General features: G+C 50.1%; 1 long non-coding RNA gene across 1 annotated transcript; it reads left to right on the top strand.

Annotated features, from left to right (window-relative positions):
- The first annotated feature begins 2,221 nt into the window (after positions 1-2,221).
- On the top strand, positions 2,222-16,174 carry LOC141974681 (uncharacterized). The gene is made up of 3 exons (XR_012635794.1): positions 2,222-2,303; positions 10,732-10,808; positions 15,917-16,174. It is a non-coding gene; the product is annotated as an uncharacterized LOC141974681 (long non-coding RNA).
- The last annotated feature ends 1,585 nt before the right edge of the window (positions 16,175-17,759 follow it).

The following is a 17,759-nucleotide window of genomic DNA, read 5'->3' as shown; positions in this document are numbered from 1 at the left end:
TGGGGGGCGGGGCCTTGGGGACAATGGGCGGCGTGAGAGCTAGGGTTGCCAACTTTCTAATTGCACAAAACTGAACACCCTTCCCGCATCCATTACCTGAGGCACCGCCCCTTCCCTGGGGCCCTGCCCCTGCCCACTCCTTCTGAGGCCCCACCCCCAGCTCACTCTATCCCCCCTCGCCCCATTGCTCGCTCTCTCCTACCCACCCTCACTCACTTTCACTGGGCTGGGACAAGGGCTTGGGGTGCGGGAGTGGATATGGACTCCATCTGGGGGTGTGGGCTCTGGGGTGGAGCCGGGGATGAGGGGTTTGGGGTTCAGGACGGGGTGCGGGCTCTGGGACAGAGTTTGGGTGGTGGAGGGGGTTCCAAGCTGGGGAAAGGGGTTGGGGTGCGGGAGGGGGTTTGGGGTGCGGCTTAGGCTGGGTAGCGCTTACTTCAGACCACTCCCTGAAGCGACCAGCATTTCCGGCTCCTAGGCGGAGGGGCCAGGGGGCTCTGCACACTGCCCACGTACACAGGTGCTGCCCACGCAGCTCCCATTAGCTGCGGTTCCCGGCCAATGGGAGCTGTCGAGCTGGAGCTCGGGCTGGGGGCAGCACGCAGAGCCTCCCTGGCCCCTGTGCCTAAGAGTCAGACACGCCGGCCACTTCTGGGAGCCATGCAGAGCCAGGGCAGGCAGGGAGCCTGTCTTAGCCCCACTGCGCTGCAGACTGGACTTTTAATGGCCCGGTTAGCAGTGCTGACCGGAGCTGCCAGGGTCCCTTTTCAACCAAGCGTTCCAATCGAAACTGCTCGCCTGGCAACCCTAGCAAGAGCAGGGGTTCGTAGAGAAGGGGCTGTGTGGTGGTGGGGCCCCAGGGGAGTGGCATAGCCACAGTTCGGGCACCTGTGCTTCTGGGTGCTTCTGCCGCTCCTGGCTTGAGCGCATCCTCCACCCCAAAATACAGCAGTGGTTAGGGCACCAATCAGAGACCTGGTTAGGGCACCAATCAGAGACCTGGTTTAACTCCCTGCTCCTCTTGGGTGAAGTGGGGATTTGAACCTAGGTTTCCCGCATGCTGGCTAAGTGAGTTAGCTACTGGGTGGGGCAGCTCCTCCCCCGTGTTCTTTCCTGAGAAAGGACTGACCCACGCTTCCAAGGAAAATTCTGTCATTAGGTGCAATCACCGCTGGCTCGAATACAACAAAAGGAAACATTTATAATTTATGTGGTCCAAGATTTCTGTCATTATTTGGTGAACGTGGGAAAAGAAAGTCACTTCATTATTATTTTTCTCCAAGCGGGAGTATGGAAAGCACAAGAATCCAGGGGCTGCAATGTTTGATTGTGTGCAAAAATCTAGCTCTTCAGTGGGGTCCCGGAGAGGCTCAGCCACCCATGGATGCACAGACTCCTATGTCAGTGACTCCAGGTGGTGTAAACTTCCCTTCGCCCCCAGGCAGTCCTTGAGGAGGGGCTGATTCAGCAGAATGGCAGACTGCAAATGAAATGAAATGAGGATGTTTCGGGTTCCCCGAAGCTGAGCGGTATTACCCATGGCTCTCAGCTCAATGTCTGAATTCCTCCATGCCAGGAGCTTGTCAAACATCCCCCTGTGCTGGCCCCAGAGAACAGGGTGGCCTTTTCAGGTCAGCGACAGTGTCCTGTTTGATTAGTGCCCTTTGTCTGAGGTTGGGCTTGGATTTTCCAAGCTCCGTTTTCTGGGGAAGGAGAGGGCAGAGGAGATTTATTTATAATATTTGAAAATACATGACAGAAGTGGTGTGGTAAGTGCACCAAGATCTCAGAGGGCAGCCAAAGGATTTACTAAGGGTCTGCTCCTGCTCCAATGGAGATCAAGAGTCCCATTCCAGTGGGACAGGAGTAGGTTTTGAGAACTGGGTTTTCAAAGGAGCTCAGGGGCAGATGTGCAGGGGCTCAGTGCCAGGCATGCACCCGTTATGCTGAATCTGGCCAAGATTTTCATAAGTAACTAGTGATCTCGGGCGAGAGCCCCTAAAGGCACTTGATTGTCAGAGGGCAAATGCTCTTCAATTTCTGACCAACAATTTAAGAGGTCTCAAGTTGGGCAACTCAAAATCATCCATTGTTTTGGAAAATCTTGGCCTTTTTTGGTGCTTACGTGGGAGTACTTCTGAAAATTCCAGCTGAAGTTACCAAGCCAAGTTTGTTTCTCCTGCCCTAGTGAGAAAGAGGAATTAAAGGGAAAGCTGTTCTCTTCTTTCTACGACAACAACAACATGCTTCTGCTCCAGCTGCTTGGGGACGGTGCCTGCCAGCATCGTGTGCTGCTGCTGTAGGTAATGGAATATAAGCTTGATTATTCATTTATTACCTTTGCTTCGCTTTGCCCTTGTTTCGCAGCTGTTTCTGTCAACTCCTGAAAACAAGAAGCATGTGAATTTGTGTGTCTCTGCGTGTGGCGCTTAGAGATCGGCCCAGGCTGCAGAGTTGAGATCCAGAGCCACAGCCACCCTTCCCAAAAGGCTGGATCTGGGTTTATGGGATTTGACCCAGAATAGGCAAAAAGGGCTGGCTTAGCTTTGGAATGTGCATGCATTTGGGGATGTGGATTTTGATGCACAAGCGAGATAAAGGCCATTGGTGACATTTGGATTGGAAGCTGCCCGGAGTGCTGAGGTATTCAGATCCTGAGGAGTGGCTCTGACCCATTTCTAAATAACCCGCAGCTTGCTCTCCGCAATAATACAATCCCATCTGTCTGCTGGGGGGTCCTGCCTGCATGCAGGCTGAATGCAATTGAATATCATCAAGTTTCTGGAAAAAACAGCCCCTCCTTTGAAGACAAGGGTGAAATTGAGGGCTGCTGGATGGTACCTCTTTGCAAACCATTTCTGTGTTCCCACCTTCACCTCACCTTGCAGGACTGTCACCCAATGTCATCACTTATATCGCAGAGCCCCTTAGAAGCCCAAACAGGATGGGGACCTCGTTGTGCTAGATGCTGCATGGACACACAGCGGGAGATAGTCCCTGCCTCAAAGAGCTTCCAATCTCAATAGACAAGACAGACAAAGGGTGGGAGGAAAAACAGAGGGGAAGTGACTTGCCCAAGGTTCACCCAGCAGAGCAGCCATGGAGACAGGGCTAGAACATAGGTCTCCTGACTCCCAGTTCAGTGCACTTCTCAAACAGAACCACATTAAACAGCCAGCTAGTTGGACTTGGTTAAAACCACAGAGTCTGTGGAAAAAGCCTACGGCAAATGAGAGGACAAAAATACAATTAATTCATTACAGTTATTCTGCCACTGGTGGGAAAACCTTGCAGCAAAGCAGTCAAAGATCTGTCTGTGTCTTTCTCCCTTACTCAGTAGTGTGGCAGCTTGGTTCCCCAAGCCCTGCAAGCACATGGAGAATGGTTACTATCCACAGAGCAGCGCTCTCTTCTCCATTCCTTGCCTTACTGCTTTTCTGTGTTGCAGAACCAACAGCCAGAACCCAGCCCTTGTATGAATCATTTCTCCCAAAAGTCTGTATAAACACACTCAGTAACTTAAATGCACACAACATGTTGGGAAACACACAGCTGTTCACTGGAGCTAATACGCCACAGCAAAACGCACACTTAATCTTCCTGCTGGGAAGGGCCTTTCAAAATGTGCATGTTTAGGCTTTGAGATGTTCTTTCGCTTGAACAGCCCCATTGGAGTAAAAGCTACAAACAGCTCCATTAAGGCCAGTAACAGCTATGGCCTAGAGGGAGGGTTGTTGCAAGAACCCCTTTCCTATTAAGTTGATTCATAGATTATCATTCCAGAAGGGTCCATTGTGATCATTTGGTCTGACCCCTGAATAACACAGGCCATAGGACTTCCCTGAATTCATTCTTGTTTGAACTAGAGATGATCTTTTAGAAAAACAACCAATCTTGCTTTTAAAACGCAAGTGATGGAGAATCTACAGTGACCTTTGGTAAGTGGTTCCAATGGTTAATTATCCTCACTGTTAAATATTTACACCTTATTTCCAGTTTAGTCTGTATCTGAGTCTAGTCTTCAACTTCCAGCCATTGGCCGTGGCTGGATCTTTGTTTGCTCGATTGAAGAGCCTGTTAGCCAAGTTTTGCCCTCCATGTAGGTACTTACAGATGGTGAACAAGTCACCACTTCACCACTTGGTTAAGCAGATTGAGCTCCTGGAACCCATGATGAGACTTTAGTCTTTCATTAAAGAGAGTGTGTGTGTCAGAGAGAGAATATGTGCTCTGAAGCTATAGGCTAAGGGCATAGGTCACAAAAATGTGACAGGTTGAAGTGTACATACAGAAAAGCAAGGAGGTGCAGAGGGGTTGGCCAGAGGCATGGGATCTCTATCGATTCCTCCTTCACAGCTGACCCAAGCTAGCCATCGCTAGAAGTTGTTTATGTTTCTCCGAAGAGCTGGCGAGGTGTCAGCCTTATACAGGTGAAGAGCTTTTGCTGTGGGGGTGAAATTTTTCAATTTTCTGCTACTGAAAAGGCAAAAAAAAAAAATTCAGTTGAACCTCCCCAGATCTTTTGTCATGATCAGACATTTCCCCACAGAATTATTATTATTCCCCATTATTAAATGGCTATCTATGGTGCTTATCTAGCTCCATCACCAGAGCATCTCACACTTTTTAATGTAGTTCTCCTCTCCCCTAGGAGGCAGGGCAGAGCTATTATCCCCATTGTACAGACCAGGGAACTGAGGCCCAGAGAGGCTAAGGTCCAGATCCACAATGGGACACATTTCAGAGTAACAGCCGTGTTAGTCTGTATTCGTAAAAAGAAAAAAGAAAAGGAGTACTTGTGGCACCTTAGAGACTAACCAGTTTATTTGAGCATGAGCTTTCGTGAGCTACAGCTCACTTCATCGGATGCATAGCATATTGTGGAAACTGCAGAAGACATTATATACACACAGAGACCATGAAACAAAACTTCCTCCCACCCCACTGTCCTGCTCACAGCTTATCTAAAGTGATCATCAAGGGAGGGCCATTTCCAGCACAAATCCAGGTTCTCACCCTTCCCCCCGCCCCCCCCACAGACACACATACAAACTCACTCTCCTGCTGGTAATAGCCCATCCCTCTTTGAAACCTCTCTTTATAATGCGCATGATAATCAAGGTGGGTCATTTCCAGCACTAATCCAGGTTTTCTCACCACCGCCACCCCCCCCCCCACACACACACCCCCCTCCAAAAACCACACACACAAACTCACTCTCCTGCTGGCAATAGCTCATCTTACAATGTGCACAGCAATAATCCAAGTTTAACCAGAACGTCTTGGGGGGGGGGGGGTTGTAGGAAAAAAAAACAAGGGGAGATAGGCTACCTTGCATAATGACTTAGCCACTCCCAGTCTCTATTCAAGCCCAAATTAATAGTATCCAATTTGCAAATGAATTCCAATTCAGCAGTTTCTCGCTGGAGTCTGGATTTGAAGTTTTTTTGCTTTAAGATAGCGACCCTCATGTCTGTGATTGCGTGACCAGAGAGATTGAAGTGTTCTCCGACTGGTTTATGAATGTTATAATTCTTAACATCTGATTTGTGTCCATTTATTCTTTTACGTAGAGACTGTCCAGTTTGACCAATGTACATGGCAGAGGGGCATTGCTGGCACATGATGGCATATATCACATTGGTGGATGTGCAGGTGAACGAGCCTCTGATAGTGTGGCTGATGTTGTTAGGCCCTGTGATGGTGTTCCCTGAATAGATATGTGGGCACAGTTGGCAACGGGCTTTGTTGCAAGGATAGGTTCATGGGTTAGTGGTTCTGTTGTGTGGTATGTGGTTGTTGGTGAGTATTCGCTTCAGGTTGGGGGGCTGTCTGTAGGCAAGGACTGGCCTTTCACCCAAGATTTGTGAGAGTGTTGGGTCATCCTTCAGGATAGGTTGTAGATCCTTAATAATGCATTGGAGGGGTTTTAGTTGGGGGCTGAAGGTGACGGCTAGTGGCGTTCTGTTATTTTCTTTGTTAGGCCTGTCCTGTAGTAGGTGACTTCTGGGAACTCTTCTGGCTCTATCAATCTGTTTCTTCACTTCCGCAGGTGGGTATTGTAGTTGTAAGAATGCTTGATAGAGATCTTGTAGGTGTTTGTCTCTGTCTGAGGGGTTGGAGCAAATGCGGTTGTATCGCAGAGCTTGGCTGTAGACGATGGATCGTGTGGTGTGGTCAGGGTGAAAGCTGGAGGCATGTAGGTAGGAATAGCGGTCAGTAGGTTTCCGGTATAGGGTGGTGTTGATGTGACCATCGTTTATTAGCACTGTAGTGTCCAGGAAGTGGATCTCTTGTGTGGACTGGACCAGGCTGAGGTTGATGGTGGGATGGAAATTGTTGAAATCATGGTGGAATTCCTCAAGGGCTTCTTTTCCATGGGTCCAGATGATGAAGATGTCATCAATATAGCGCAAGTAAAGTAGGGGCGTTAGGGGACGAGAGCTGAGGAAGCGTTGTTCTAAATCAGCCATAAAAATGTTGGCATACTGTGGGGCCATGCGGGTACCCATAGCAGTGCCGCTGATCTGAAGGTATACATTGTCCCCAAATGTGAAATAGTTATGGGTGAGGACAAAGTCACAAAGTTCAGCCACCAGGTTAGCCGTGACATTATCGGGGATAGTGTTCTTGATGGCTTGTAGTCCATCTTTGTGTGGAATGTTGGTGTAGAGGGCTTCTACATCCATAGTGGCCAGGATGGTGTTATCAGGAAGATCACCAATGGATTGTAGTTTCCTCAGGAAGTCAGTGGTGTCTCGAAGGTAGCTGGGAGTGCTGGTAGCGTAGGGCCTGAGGAGGGAGTCTACATACCCGGACAATCCTGCTGTCAGGGTGCCAATGCCTGAGATGATGGGGCGCCCAGGATTTCCAGGTTTATGGATCTTGGGTAGTAGATAGAATATCCCAGGTCGGGGTTCCAGAGGTGTGTCTGTGCGGATTTGATCTTGTGCTTTTTCAGGAAGTTTCTTGAGCAAATGCTGTAGATGCTTTTGGTAACTCTCAGTGGGATCAGAGGGTAATGGCCCCCAAAATACTTCCCAAAAACCTTGCACCCTACTTCCTGGACAAGGTTTGGTAAAAAGCCTCACCAATTTGCCTAGGTGACTACAGACCCAGACCCTTGGATCTTAAGAACAATGAACAATCCTCCCAACACTTGCACCCTCCCTTTCCTGGGAAATGTTGGATAAAAAGCCTCACCAATTTGCATAGGTGACCACAGACCCAAACCCCTGGATCTGAGAACAATGAAAAAGCATTCAGTTTTCTTACAAGAAGACTTTTAATAAAAATAGAATTAGAAATAAGAAATCCCCCCTGTAAAATCAGGATGGTAAATACCTTACAGGGTAATTAGATTCAAAACATAGAGAACCCCTCTAGGCAAAAACCTTAAGTTACAAAAAAGATACACAGACAGAAATAGTTATTCTATTCAGCACAATTCTTTTCTCAGCCATTTAAAGAAATCATAATCTAACACATACCTAGCTAGATTACTTACTAAAAGTTCTAAGGCTTCATTCCTGGTCTATCCCCGGCAAAGACAAAAAGGCATTGCAACACTGAGTCTCATAGAATATCAGGGTTGGAAGGGACCTCAGGAGGTCATCTAGTCCAACCCCCAAAAGACTTTATCCTCCCCGTCAGGGAATCGAACCCGAGTCTCCCACATGACAGGCAGGGATACTCACCACTATACTAACGAGGAAGTGATCTCACAGCACCTAACTTTTAGGTGCCCATGTAATGGAATGCTAAACAGTCTTGTACGGAAAAACAACAACGAGGAGTCCTTGTGGCACCTTAGAGACGAACAGATTTATTTGGGCATAAGTCTCTAAGGTGCCACAAGGACACCTCGTTGCTTTTGCTGATACAGACTATACACAGCTACTACTCTGAAGCCTGTCTTATACTGTTCAGTCACTAGGTGGTGCTGTGTGTCCCATATAGTAGAACCTCAGAGTTATGAACACCTCCGGAATGGCTTTGAATAAATACGGCTTTGAAACTTTACTGGGCAGAAGAAACATGCTGCTTTTAACCATCTTAATTTAAATGAAACAAGCACAGAAACAGTTTCCTTCCCTTGTCAAATCTTTTTTTTAAGACTTTCCCTTTATTTTTTAGTAGTTTACGTTTAACGCAGCACTGTACTGTATTTGCTTTTTCTTTTATCTCTGCTGCTGCCTGATTGTGCACTTCTGGTTCCAAATGAGGTGTGTGGTGACTGGTCAGTTCATAACTCTGGTGTTTGTAACTTGAGGTTCTACTGTACCTTATTTAAGCTAAGCTGAGCTCTACTGGGCAGACCATTAAAGGATCTCACAGTGGACACAACTCTCGCTCTCTCTCAGAGGATGCTTTGTGGTCAGTCCACATCTGATACAGAACCCTGACCTGCAGAGGTGAAAATAAGCCAGTACGGTCCGGTACCGGACCAGCTTCCCCAGGCTGGCGATTTAAAGGGCCTGGGGCTCCCGGCAGCGGCCAGAGGCCCAGGCCCTTTAAATTGCTGCCAGAGCCCCGCTGCTGGAGCCCCGTGTAGCGGAGCTGGCCGGGAGCCCCGGGCCCTTTAAATCACCGCCAGAGCCCAGGCTGTGGCTGCAACCCTGGGGCTGCTGTGGGGAGTCCCAGGCCTTTTAAATTGCTGCTGGAGCCCCACTGCCGGAGCCCCAGGGTAGCTGTGGCAGCCGGGGGCTCCAGGCAATTTAAAGGGCCTGAGGCGGTAGCGGCGGCTGGAGCCCTGGGGTAGCAACAGTGGGGCTCCAGTTGTGATTTAAAGGGCCAGGGGCTCCAGGCGCCGCTACCGCAGAGCCCTGAGCTTCAGGGTAGCGGCGGCAGCTGGGAGCCCCCGGGGCTCCATCAGTGATTTAAAGGGCCTGGAGATTTAAAGGCCCGCCTCTTCTGGTTGAGGCCACGCCCCTTCCAGTTGAGGCCCAGCCCCCCCGCTCAGCACTCTGGCGTACCGGTAAGTCCTTTAAGTTACTTTCACCTGTGCTGACCTGACAGTAGCAGCCCTACAACCTTCCATGCACAAGGTGTAAGTGTCAGCCCAATAAATCACAGGAACATCACTGTGATCCCCGACCCCGAGTTAGGTGCCCAGGCTCCTGTACAGTGAATGAGGAGAGACAGGAGCCTACACTGTGATCCACAAAAGCCAGCACATTAGCTGGGGAGCCGCCTGAGCTAGCCAATGGGGGATGCTGATGACGGGGGGCGTGCTAAACCCCGCACTGGGTGCCTAAGTCCAGGCTCCAGGGAGGTGCCTCGCTCTTCTAGTGACTAACGAACCAGGGGCAGATGGAATTTGGCCATCGAAGTCACATATGGGAGCTGATCCGGGTGGGGCTGATCCAGGAAGGAGCTCATAGTTGGGTTGCCATGCATCTGGTTTTCGACAGGAACGCCTGGTCAGCGCTGCTGACTGGGCCATTAAAAGTCTGGTCAGTGGTGCAGCAGGACTACAGCAGGCTCCCTGCCTGCCCTGGCTCCACTTGGCTCCTGGAAGCGATCAGCACATCCCGCCGACTCCTAGGCGGAGGGACAGCCACAGGGGCTCCACGCACTGCCTCCACCATGAGCACCAGCTCTGCAGCTCTCAGCCAATGGCAGCTGCGGGGGTGGCACCTGTGGATGAGGGTGGCACCTGCAGACGAGGGTGGCTGTTAGGGGGCTTATTCCTTCACCCGCTTCCTTCCCTGGTCCTTCTCGCATGAACAGAGAGCAACAATATCCGAAGTCCAAAGCGCAAACAATTCAATGTTTATTGGGGTGAACTTCCAGCAAGCATGATTCCAGTTTCCTTCCTTAGTGTCCTCCTTCCCAGCTCTGACACCACAGAGCCTTACACCTGTGTCCTTGTTCCCATTCCTGCCCTTAGCCAAACATGATTCCAATTTCCTTACCCCCATTCCCTGTTCCCATTTCCCCCTTTTGCAAAACATGATTCCAATTTCCTTACCCCCATTCCCTGTTCCCATCTCCCCCTTTAGCAAAACATGATTCCAGTTTCCTTACCCACATTCCCTGTTCCCATTTTCCCCACCCACTCACTTCCTGATTGACTGCAGGCTATATAGTAAAACTTGAGTTCTGCTTAGCTATACCTTAACCAATCATTTTCCTGAAATTTAACTAACCAATCCTCACATGATTATGTAACCAACTATATCCCACCACCTTAATTAGTTTACACCCAGCAAAATTAATTATATAGCAGACAGGAACAATCACAGAACCAGACAGAGATTATACAGACAAACAATAGCAAAGTGGGAACTATAATGACAAAACAATACAGAAGTGAGGATTTCACATCCCAGCTATTGATAAGTGAGTTCTTGCCAGACAGGATGCTATCAAACTAAGTTTCCTTTTATATTTTCTAGGCACTTCCCTTTCTCTGGAGGTGACAGGCATTATCAGGACAGGATTGTATTCCTAACAGCCCAATAGCACCTTATTTCAATGTGACTAGTTTGCAATGTGAGGATGTGACCCATCGCTTCCCACCTTATGGCTGCCTCTGTTGCTTAGCCAAAGGCCTTAGCCTAAGCACAGGGCCTCAGACTGTCACAGTAAGAGAAGGCCCTTACACTGGCAGACAGTGATTTTGATTCTTTCTTTTATACCTCTATAACTAGCCAAGTGATAAGAATACACCTAAATTCTTAAAGTACAGGCCTTTACAGACAGGCCTGAATATCTATATCCTAACAGTGGCACCTGCGGATGAGGGCAGTGTGTGGAGCCTAGGAGCTGAGGGAAATGCCGGCTGCTTCCGGGAGCTGCCTGAGGTAAGTGCCTCCTAGAGCCCGCACCCTGAACCCCCATCCCAACCCCCTGCTCCAGCCCTGAGCCCTCTCCCGCACCCAAACTCCCACCTGTAGCCCGCACCCCAACCCTCTTCCCCAGCCCTGAGCCCACATCCCGCACCCTTCATCACCAGCCCCACCACAGAGCCCACACCCCCAGCCGGAGCCCTCACCCCCTCCAGCACCCCAACCACCTGACCAGCCCGGTGAAAATGAGCGAGTGAGCGAGGGTGGGGGAGAGCGAGCAATGGAAGGAGGGGGGATGGAGTGAGCGGGGGACAGGGCCTCGGAGAAGGGGCAGGGCAAGGGCAGGTGTTCGGTTTTCTGCATTCGGAAAGTTGGCAACCCTAGCTCAGAGGCCATCTACCAGATCAGGCCCCTCAGGCGAGTTCACACGAAACAGCCAGGAAGAGAAGGTGGTACCTCCTAACTGTTAGCCCAGTGACTGGGGCACTCACCTGGGATGGGAGAGACCACAGGCCCAGCTTAACCTGTGTGGAGGAGATGGGGGCCCCCGACCACCGGAAACCCCCTCCCCCAACCCCAACCCAAACAGATGTGGTGGGAGGAGGCAGGACCCGCACAGACGCACACACACCACTAGGGTTGTATCTCCAGCAAAGCTAATCATTTCAACTGAGAATTCAGCCCCTTTGCTGCAGATATCACAGCAAAGCTCCTTTTCTAAGCAGTCTCCATTGTATCCTGCATTACAGGTTCTGTGCTGTGCTCACACGTGTATGCCAGGGAATGCGTTTCCTTTCTTTAAACATGACGTCATGCTTCCTTTATCTTCGCAGGTGTCAGGGTCATCTCCTTGTCAGCCAGCACCTCTGCTGGGCAGTGACTGTTCATTGGCAGTGTTACCCATGGTATGCAGGGTGCTCTCTGAACACTTCCAGACAGTTCCTGCTCCACGGAGGAATTCTTCACACACCCCCTAGTGTGTTGCCGCGGAAGAAGGGAGATGAAACTGGTTTCAATATCTGGCTCAGAGAAGACCCTAAGCTCTGCCTGGCTCTATGTCTCTCTCAAGCCTATTTCCTGTGTGATCCCAGCCAGTGGGATTCACGGGCGGCACCATGCTGCCCCCTCCATCCTCCAAACCTAGGCAAGGGATAGTTCAGTGGTTTGAGCATTGGCCTGCTAAACCCAGGGTTATGAGTTCAATCCTTAAGGGGGCCATTTAGGGAGTCATCTATCTGCCGCCCCGACCAGGAAAACTGAGAAGTCTGCTGCTTGCCAGGAGCTAGGATTCACGATGTGACGGAGAGACTGCCGAGACTCATCAAGCCCTCGGATCACTACCCCTTTCTGCTTCTCCACGTGGGCACCAATGATACTGCCAAGAATGACCTTGAGCGGATCACTGCAGACTACATGGCTCTGGGAAGAAGGATAAAGGAGTTTGAGGTGCAAGTGGTGTTCTCGTCCATCCTCCCCGTGGAAGGAAAAGGCCTGGGTAGAGACCGTCGAATCGTGGAAGTCAACGAATGGCTATGCAGGTGGTGTCGGAGAGAAGGCTTTGGATTCTTTGACCATGGGATGGTGTTCCAAGAAGGAGGAGTGCTAGGCAGAGACGGGCTCCACCTAATGAAGAGAGGGAAGAGCATCTTCGAAAGCAGGCTGGCTAACCAAGGGAGGAGGGCTTTAAATTAGGTTCACCGGGGGAAGGAGACCAAAGCCCTGAGGTAAGTGGGGAAGTGGCATACCGGGAGGAAGCACGAGCAGGAGCATGCAAGAGGGGAGGGCTCCTGCCTCATACTGAGAAAGAGGGACTATCAGCGAGTTATCTCAAGTGCCTATACACAAATGCACGAAGCCTGGGAAACAAGCAGGGAGAACTGGAAGTCCTGGCACAGTCAAGGAATTATGATGTGATTGGAATAACAGAGACTTGGTGGGATAACTCACATGACTGGAGTACTGTCATGGATGGATATAAGCTGTTCAGGAAGGACAGGAAGGGCAGGAAAGGTGGGGGAGTTGCACTGTGTATAAGGGAGCAGTATGACTGCTCAGAGCTCAAGTATGAAACTGCAGAAAAACCTGAGAGTCTCTGAATTAAGTTTAGAAGTGTGAGCAACAAGGGTGATGTCGTGGTGGGAGTCTGCTATAGACCACCGGACCAGGGGGATGAGGTGGACGAAGCTTTCTTCCGGCAACTAATGGAAATTACTAGATCGCAGGCCCTGGTTCTCCTGGGAGACTTCAATCACCCTGATATCTGCTGGGAGAGCAATACAGTGGTGCACAGACAATCCAGGAAGTTTTTGGAAAGTGTAGGGGACAATTTCCTGGTGCAAGTGCTGGAGGAACCAACTGGGGCAGAGCTCTTCTTGACCTGCTGCTCACAAAGCGGGAAGAATTAGTAGGGGAAGCAAAAGTGGATGGGAACCTGGGAGGCAGTGACCATGAGATGGTCGAGTTCAGGATCCTGACACAGGGAAGAAAGGAGAGCAGCAGAATACGGACCCTGGACTTCAGAAAAGCAGACTTTGACTCCCTCAGGGAACTGATGGGCAGGATCCCCTGGGAGAATAACATGACGGGGAAAGGAGTCCAGGAGAGCTGGCTGTATTTTAAAGAATCCTTATTGAGGTTACAGGGACAAACCATCCCGACGTGTAGAAAGAATAGTAAATATGGCAGGCGACCAGCTTGGCTTCACAGTGAAATCCTTGCTGATCTTAAACACAAAAAAGAAGCTTACAAGAAGTGGAAGATTGGACAAATGACCAGGGAAGAGTATAAAAATATTGCTCGGGCATGCAGGAGTGAAATCAGGAAGGCCAAATCACACCTGGAGTTGCAGCTAGCAAGAGATGTTAAGTGTAACAAGAAGGATTGTTCATTCTTCAGGTATTTTAGCAACAAGAAGAAAGTCAAGGAAAGTGTGGGCCCCTTACTGAATGAGGGAGGCAACCTAGTGACAGAGGATGTGGAAAAAGCTAATGTACTCAATGCTTTTTTTGCCTCTGTCTTCACGAAGAAGGTCAGCTCCCAGACTGCTGCACTGGGCAGCACAGCATGGGGAGGAGGTGACCAGCCCTCAGTGGAGAAAGAAGTGGTTCGGGACTATTTAGAAAAGCTGGACGAGCACAAGTCCATGGGGCCGGATGCGCTGCATCCGAGAGTGCTAAAGGAGTTGGCGGATGTGATTGCAGAGCCATTGGCCATTATCTTTGAAAACTCATGGCGATCGGGGAAGTCCCGGACGACTGAAAAAAGGCTAATGTAGTGCCCATCTTTAAAAAAGGGAAGAAGGAGGATCCTGGGAACTACAGGCCAGTCAGCCTCACCTCAGTCCCTGGAAAAATCATGGAGCAGGTCTTCAAGGAATCAATTCTGAAGCACTTAGAGGAGAGGAAAGTGATCAGGAACAGTCAGCATGGATTCACCAAGGGCAAGTCATGCCTGACTAATCTAATTGCCTTCTATGATGAGATAACTGGCTCTGTGGATGAGGGGAAAGCGGTGGACATGTTGTTCCTTGACTTTAGCAAAGCTTTTGACACCATCTCCCACAGTATTCTTGCCAGCAAGTTAAAGAAGTATGGGCTGGATGAACGGACTATAAGGTGGATAAAAAGTTGGCTAGAATGTCAGGCTCAAAGGGTAGTGATCAATGGCTCCATGTCTAGCTGGCAGCCGGTATCAAGTGGAGTGCCCCAAGGGTTGGTCCTCCAGCCGGTTTTGTTCAATATCTTCATAAATGATCTGGAGGATGGTGTGGATTGCACCCTCAGCAAGTTTGCAGACGACACTAAACTGGGAGGAGAGGTAGATACGCTGGAGGGTAGGGATAGGATAGAGAGGGACCTAGACAAATTAGAGGATTGGCCCAAAAGAAATCTGATGAGGTTCAACAAGGACAAGTGCAGAGTCCTGCACTTAGGGCGGAAGAATCCCATGCACCGCTACAGACTAGGGACTGAATGGCTAGGCAGCAGTTCTGCAGAAAAGGACCTAGGGGTTACAGTGGACGAGAAGCTGGATATGAGTCAATAATGTGCCCTTGTTGCCAAGAAGGCCAATGGCATTTTGGGATGTATATGTAGGGGCATTGCCAGCAGATCGAGGGACGTGATCGTTCCCCTCTATTCGACATTGGTGAAGCCTCATCTGGAGTACTGTGTCCCGTTTTGGGCCCCACGCTACAAGAAGGATGTGGAAAAATTGGAAAGAGTCCAGCGGAGGGCAACAAAAATGATTAGGGGACTGGAACACATGACTTATGAGGAGAGGCTGAGGGAACTGGGATTGTTTAGTCTGTGGAAGAGAAGAATGAGGGGGGATTTGATAGCTGCTTTCAACTACCTGAAAGGGGGTTCCAAAGAGGATGGATCTAGACTGTTCTCAGTGGTAGCAGATGACAGAACAAGGAGTAATGGTCTCAAGTTGCAGTGGGGGAGGTCTAGGTTGGATATTAGGAAAAACTTTTTCCCCTGGGAGGGTGGTGAAACACTGGAATGCGTTACCTAGGGAGGTGGTGGAATCTCCTTCTTTAGAAGTTTTTAAGGTCAGGCTTGACAAAGCCCTGGCTGGGATGATGTAGTTGGGGATTGGTCCTGCTTTGAGCAGGGGGTTGGACTAGATGACCTCCTGAGGTCCCTTCCAACCCTGAGATTCTAGGATTCTAAAAAAATGAGAAGGGCTGAGCACACACTTCAAAGCTGCTCCTGCATCTTCGCTCGCAGACTAGTGCTGCCTAATGGACAGAGCACTGAACTGGGACTCAGGAGACCTGAGATCTCTGCCACTGGCCCACTGGATGACCTCAGGCAAGTCACTGCTCTGTGCCTTGGTTTCCCCCATCTGTAAAATATGGATATTGCTATTCACCTCCTTTGTGCAGCACGCTGAGATTTCCTGGTGTAAAGCCCTGTGTGAGAGCTGAGTGTTATTATTTCATCCTGCAGCACGCACTTCAGGAGCAGACAATTGCAGGGAATCACTTAGAGCTCAGTTCCCCCTGGACTGCTGATACCTAAGTCCAAATACCTAACAAGAGCCTGTTTCACTCACAATCTGGCATCACTTGACAGTGGCACACCATGACTTGCCCCTTGATGTTCTTAATTGCACAGGCCCAGACGCAGCAGCAGATTCCTGGGAGGAGTACAGGGCTGCACGTGAACAGACTCGCAGAGAGTGGCTTCCCTGGCTGTCACGCCTTGCACCTTGTCTCAGTCCAAAGGCCCCGGGCCGAACGGTGCAGTTCACGAAATGCCCGGCCCGTGCCAGCTCTGGAGGGGCATCTTGGCCTTTATATCGCCACAGCAGAACTGCGGGCTTGTCCACATCAAGTTGAACAAAAGAGGGTTTAAAAAAAAATAAACAGAGATGGAGATGAATCAAAATCATGGCCCTGAAGACCCCTCTGCTATGGGGAAATTTGGGCCTTTTAGGTCAAAATTTGTGGCTGGTGAGGCCCATCGTGAACAATAAATCTTGTTATGAGCTGGATTAAACCTTGTTGTGAGATTGAGATGAAACCTGGTTGAAACTGATGTGTGAACGCGCCCTTCACTTAACTGTCTCTTACCCCTGTTTTAAACAGCCACCCCTAAAACAAGGCCCAGAGCTGGGTATTATTATTTCATCCTGCAGCACAGACTTGGGCCTAGAGTCTGTCCAGAAACTAGCACCCTGTGGGTGGAGGTTTGACTGGGTATTGTTCTGACTGGGGGGGTGGGGGGTCTCTGTGTGTGGGGAAAGGTCTGTTGAGGGGGCAGATAAGAGACTGGGAGAGAGACTGAGAGCAGAGCAAGAGAGCCTAGCAGCAAGAGACAGTTATGTCGGGGGTGCTGGCTAAAGGGGTTTGGAGCAAGAAACTGCTCCTTTTGGGTTTTGTTCCTCCTGCAGGAGCAGGGACTCTGTGCATCCCTTGTAAATAGACCCAACAGCACCAAAGAAAACCCCAGATCCAGCCCCAGTTTCTGCCCACAGCTGGAACACCCCCAGGGCCTCTCGGCTCACAAAGGGGTGGTGACATGGCTCTGAAATCAAATTTCTGGTTGCTTTGCAACCCCACCTCGTTCACGGAAAGCGGGTGAGTGGCTCTGCCATGGGGCATGCTGTGGGAGGACGTGACCCCTTTGCGCATGGCAGCTGCTGGAATCATGCCCGCAGTTAGCCTCCCTAGCCTGCCTGCACGACGCGAGGGACGCACCTACCCTGCGCCCAGTGGGACGAGGAAGGGGTTAAAATCAGAGTTAATTATATGAACCCAAGCTCCCCCATGATGTGGGGGTGCACTGACAGGATTTTTGAAAATAAAGTTCAACTGATTTCGCTTCCGGGGCCAGGAACGTGTGCCATGCCCCAGGATCTCGGGGCCTTTCCCTTAGGCTCATTCACACTTGGCCCATAGGGGTGGGGGAAGGGTCACGTCCCAGCAGTGGGATGGTGGGGAGCAATTCCAACACAACCTCTTCTTTGCTGGGGAATCTCTCTAAGCCCTGCCCAGAGGTTCCCACACACGATCCAACTCTCGGCTGAGGAGCCAGGAGGGGAACCATGCGGGCGGGGGAACACGCCTCACGAGCGCAGGGGGGTGGGGGAATTTGCATAAACCATTTTTTGATGGGAAAATCGGGTTTTCAGCTAAATGGAAATGTTCACAGAATGTGTGCGTTTTCCTTGAAAAAGTCTGTTCTTTTGTCAGAAAAATGGGGGAAAAAAAAGCAAAAAATCAAATCCTTTGTTTTTGGTTGCTGAAAACCGAAGCATTTGGGGGTTTAAGTTTTTCAATGAAGATGCAGTATTTTCCATGGAGAAAGCCCCCCTCCTCCCATTTCCTCACCAGCTGTATCTACCAGTAGCCCAGCAGCCCCAGGGAAAGGACCAGAGCCAGCCCCAGAGCCAGGAGCAGAAACAGTCACAAAAACGAGCAGCATTTCAAAGTTCTTTCCATTTTGCAGGCTTTGA

The sequence above is a fragment of the Natator depressus genome, chromosome 19, assembly GCF_965152275.1.
Source record: "Natator depressus isolate rNatDep1 chromosome 19, rNatDep2.hap1, whole genome shotgun sequence".
Lineage (NCBI taxonomy): Eukaryota > Metazoa > Chordata > Testudines > Cheloniidae > Natator > Natator depressus.
This window is presented reverse-complemented; position numbering and strand designations above follow the sequence as displayed.